At 45.3% G+C, this 5,131-nt stretch overlaps 1 pseudogene; it reads left to right on the top strand.

The window, feature by feature from the left end:
- Window positions 1-4,262: 4,262 nt before the first annotated feature.
- On the top strand, window positions 4,263-4,358 carry LOC118726197 (annotated as a pseudogene).
- The last annotated feature ends 773 nt before the right edge of the window (window positions 4,359-5,131 follow it).

Genomic DNA, 5,131 nt, shown 5'->3' with positions numbered 1-5,131 from the left:
TTCTCTGCCTCGGTTTGTGTCCCTGTCCCAGCTCCGAGGAGGCCCGAGGAGGCCCGGACTCTGTTTGCATACCCCGCTGACAGGACACTCACTGCCACCCCGAGACACACACGCCCAGCCCCACGAGACCCAGACAACAGGCAGCTCGTGAGCGTGAGCCACCGCCCGCCACCCAGAGCAGCCTCAGCCAGCCTCTTACCCGGCTTACAGCTGAGGTCTCAGAGGTCAGAGGCCAAGCAAAAGGGCAAAGGGAGGTTCATACCTGTCCTTGCAGCTCTTGCTCAGTGCGGGCAGAACCCCGCCCCCATGGGCCTCCCCAGGTCAGCCTGGGCAAGGTCACTTTCTCTTCGGAGCTGTACAGGAAGATGCTCCCTCTTCCCTTGCTGACACAGGCTGGCTGTGTCCCGTACCCCGAAATCATAGCCAGCCTGCCCCATGCAGGGCCAGAACATGCTGCCCTCAGGAGAACAAAGAGGAGGAGTGGCAGAAACTAAAGAAGTAGGAAATGGAAGAGGAGGGCACTGCATGGGGACAAGGGGGAGAGGAGATGGGTTAGAGATGGAGGACAAGTCATTGAGAGGAGGAAAACGGTCAAAGAGGAACAGGTGTGAGAGAGGAAATGGCTAGGAGAGGCGGCCATGGGAGAGGGACAGGAGAAGCCAGGGGAGACACCCTGTCAAGACTGGGCTGAGGGACAGGAGCAGGGAGGCGAGAAGAGAAGGCATGCAGGTCGTGTCCTCTGTGCAAACCAACGGGAGAGAATGGAGTGTGGATAGGGGGCAGAGAGGAGGAAGGTCTCTGTTTTGTCTCCACTGAGAGATGAGGGTGGAGGGAGAGGAAAGAGACTCAAGAAAAAGGGTGTTTAAGATGATGGAAAGAGGGACTAGAAAGATGGGAGGGTGAGGAACAGATAGAGAGCAGAGGGGTAGGGGTATGGGGACAAGGGACATCAGGGTCATGGGAGGGAAAGGCATTGGAGAGAGGATGAATGAAGTGTCAGAAGGATTTGTGAGGAGCAAGTATATTGGGAGGGTGGGGGAGAGAGAAAATTGAGAAATGGCAAAGTGGGAAAAACCGGGGTGTGAAAGGGTTATCAAGTAGGAATGTTGCAGTAAATATTGAGAGAGAAAAGCAGGTCCTCAGAGGAGGAGGCATGGGAAGATGAACAGGTTACTCAGAGGGGAGAGGTGCAATTTAGCCTTGCAGCAAATAAAAAAGATGCTCAACTTTTTTTTTTAAAGTGCAGATGAAAATGACAAATTGTTTCTCACCAGCTATCCTGGCAGAAAGTGACAGCGCCCTCTGGTGGTGATGTTTGCAGGGGAAGGGAGCTGCTATGGCACGTGCCATTGAGGGGAGCTGGGCTTTCGCTGGCAGGACAGGTGCATTTCATCTTCATCTCTAAAGAGAATCAAGAGCTCCCTAGTGCGCCTACAAATCAGTGAAGAAAGGACAACCAACCTAAAGAGAAAATAGGGAAAAATACACAGTGCACACTTACAGAAGAGAAGACATTTATGACCAATAAACACATGAAGACAATCTCATTCATGATCAGGATAATGCCAATCAAGACAGATACCATTTTAGACCCATTTAATTGGCAAAAAAGAAGACATTGGACAAAGCAAGTGTTGGAGAAGTGAGGATCGGTAAGAATCAGATATTACTGGGGACAGTGTAAACGGGTACATCACTTGGAGAACCATCAAGTAAAATTGTTGACGATTTTATAAAGTTAAGAGCATCTTAAAATGATGTATTGTTTAGGCATAAATGTCTAATAGAACTACAGTAGTCCCCCCTTATCCAAGATCCCCAGCAGAAGCCTGAAGCCACAGATTGTACCAAATCCTATGTTTATAGTATTTCCCAAAAACATACACACATTTGGAATAATTATAAAGGCTGTGTTTATTAAAATGCATTTCATTTTCAAAATTGAGCTGTCAGCTGTTAGTGTGTGTACATTTTTGTGGAATACTCTGTATACTGTTTTGTTTATTTCTGGAGTTTTCCACTTAGTGTTTTTGTACAGCAATTGATCATGGGTAACAGACCTCAGAAAGCAAAACCATGGTTAGGGGAATACTACTATATTTAAGAAAATATAGACAGACAATTCAGTAGACTGATATGTTACCTTTGATCTGGGGAAGCAGGGGAATGGGATTCCGGTGGATATAAATTACTGTCACTGTTCTAGTTTTTGAAGTGTAGTGTGACAAATATCCTTTCTATTGAATAATAAAAGTAATATGCAAATTGACTGCCACTCCAACACAAGATGGCTGCCCCCGTGTGAACACAAGATGGGCAGTTGGGAGGGACCAGGCCTGCAAGGGAGGGCAGTTGGTGTGATCACACCTGCAGGGAAAGGAAGTTGGGGGTGACTAGGCCTGCAGAAGAGGGCAGTTGGGAAGGACCAGGCCTGCAGGGGAGGGCAGTTAGGGGCAATCAGGCTGGCGGGGAAAATGTTAGGGGGTGATCAGGCTGGCAGGCAGAAGAGGTTAGGGGCAATCAGGAAGGCAGGCAGGCAAGCAGTTGGGAGCCAGCAGTCCTGGATTATGAGAGGGATATCCAACTGCCCGTTTAGGTCCAATCCTACCGAAGTTAGACATCCCATGAGGGGTGCCAGATTGGAGAGGGGGCAGGCTGGGCTGAGGGGCACACACGAACTTTGTGCACCAGGCCTTTAGTTAATAAATACAATTTGAAAGGGATATGCAGATTTCACTCATGTGGGATCTAAAACTAAAAGCATGCCCTAGCTGGTTTGGTTCAGTGGATAGAGCGTTAGCCTATGGACTGAGGGTCCTGGGTTCAATTTTGATCAAGGGCACATGCCTGGGTTGTGGGCTTGATCCCCAATAGATGGGGTGCAGGAGGCAGCAAATCAATGATTATCATCATTGATGTTTCTCGCCCTCTCTGAAAAAAAGGATACATTTAAAAAATAAAACTGAAAGCATCAAATGGACAAATAAGATAAAAACTCACAGACACAACAGTATGGTGGTTTTCAGAAGGAAAGAGGGATGAGGGGGTGGAGTGTATGGTGACAGAAGATTTGACTTTGGGTGGTGGACACAATGCAATATACAGATAATGTGTCACAGAATTATGCACTTGAAACCTATATGGTTGTATTAACCAATTAAACCCCAATACATTTAATTTTTTAAAAGTATTTTAAAGGCTATTTGCAAAAAGACAGCACGCAACCCAGGAGAAAGTACTTGAAAGCCTTATGCCTGAAAAGGGCCTAGTATCCAGAATACGAAGAACTCTTACAGTTCACGAACAACAGAAAAGATAGGCAAAGGACTTGAATTGGCATTTCTCCAAAGATAACCAATAGTTAACCAATAGTTAACAAGCACACAAAAGATGTTCAACAAATCAAATGATGTTCAATGTAAATCACAACCACAAGACACCACTTCGCATCCATCAGGATGAATGTGGCAAAAAGTGAAGTAACCGGTGTTGGTGAAGATGTGGAAAAACTGGAGCAACGCTCTTACATTGCTGGGAACAAAATGGTTAACACTGTGGAACACAATTTGGCAGCTCCTCAAAAAGTTAAATAGTTACCTATGAGTCAGTTGAAAACAGGGACTCAAAATATTTTGCATGAATGTTCACAGTAGCACCATTCATAACAGCCAAAAGATGGAAACCATCAACCGGTGAGGACAAATTGTGGTCCATCCACACAATGGAACAGTGTTCAGCCACAAAAAAAGAAGCAGCCCTGGCCTAGTGGCTCGGTTGGTTGCAATGTCATCCCATGCACCTAGAGTTGGCAGGGCCGATCCCAGGTCAGGGTGCCTATGGAAGGAAATGATCTCTCTCTCGCTCTCTCTCTTTCTCCCTCTCTCCCTCTCTATAAAAAAAATAACACATGCCAAGACTAGTTTGGCTCAATGGATAGAGCATCGGCTTGGGGACTGAAGGGTCCCGGGTTCGATTCCAGTCAAGGGCATGTACCTTGGTTGCGGGCACATCCCCAGTGGGGAGTGTGCAGGAGGCAACTGGTCGATGTTTCTCTCTCATCGACGTTTCTAGCTCTCTCTCTCTCTCCCTTCCTCTCTGTAAAAAATCAATAAAATATATTTTTTTTAAAAATAACATATCTGTGGGTGAGGATTTAAAAAAAAAAAAAAAGCACCATGTGCTACTACATGAAATAACTAACAAGTAGGGAGATTTTTTTTTATTTTTTTTTGAGTGAGCCTTAAGAAAGAATTCCCATACTCGCTTTGGCAGCACATACTAAAATTGGAATACAGAGAGGATTGGTGTGGTCCCTGCACAAGGATGACACTCAAATTCTCAAACCATCCCATTAAAAATAATAATAAACCCAAATATCAGCAAGAAAAAGAGCCAACCAAAAGTAAAGGGACAAACAGGATATGAACAGGCAAGTTACAGGAGTGTGTGGACCCTAAAAGAGAACATTCCCTCCTTAAGGGCATCGGGGCCCTGGCTGATGTGTCTCTGTGGCTAGAGCATTGGCCACACCGAAGAGTTGCAGGTTCAATTTTGGGAGGTAGGTTGGTGATTTCTTTCTTTTTTTTAATATCTCTTTTTTAAGTTTTTTTTTCCCCCCTATTGAATCTAGAAAGAGGAGGAGAGAGGAGAGAGGAGAGAAAGAGAGAGAGAGGGAGAGAGAGAGAGAGAGGGAGAAGGAGAGGGAGAGGGAGAGGGAGAGAGAGAGAGAGAGAGAGAGAGAGAGAGAGAGAGAGAGAGAGAGAGAGAGAGGAGACATCGATTTGTTGTTCCACTTATTTATGCATTCATTGGTTGATTCTTGTATGTGCCTGACCAGGGATTGAACTCACAATCTTGGCATATTAGGATGAAGGTCTAACCAACTGAGCTACACAACCAGGCCTAGTTTGGTGATTTCTTACAAAACTAAACATATTCTTAGGATATGATCCAGCAGCTAAGCTCCTTGGCATTTACCCAAAGGCGGTGAAAATTTACCTCCACACAAAAACCTGTGTCTTTCCATGGCTAGATAGCTTATTTCTTTAGAAAATTATTAGTAAAGTTACCATAAACATTCAGAGGAAAGTTAAATGACTATTATTTAGTGAAGGAAGCCAATCTGAAAAGC

Source organism: Pipistrellus kuhlii, unplaced genomic scaffold (assembly GCF_014108245.1).
Source record: "Pipistrellus kuhlii isolate mPipKuh1 unplaced genomic scaffold, mPipKuh1.p scaffold_m20_p_21, whole genome shotgun sequence".
NCBI classification, from domain to species: domain Eukaryota; kingdom Metazoa; phylum Chordata; class Mammalia; order Chiroptera; family Vespertilionidae; genus Pipistrellus; species Pipistrellus kuhlii.
Note: the sequence above shows the minus strand (reverse complement) of the source record. Positions and strands in the feature narration are given on the sequence as shown.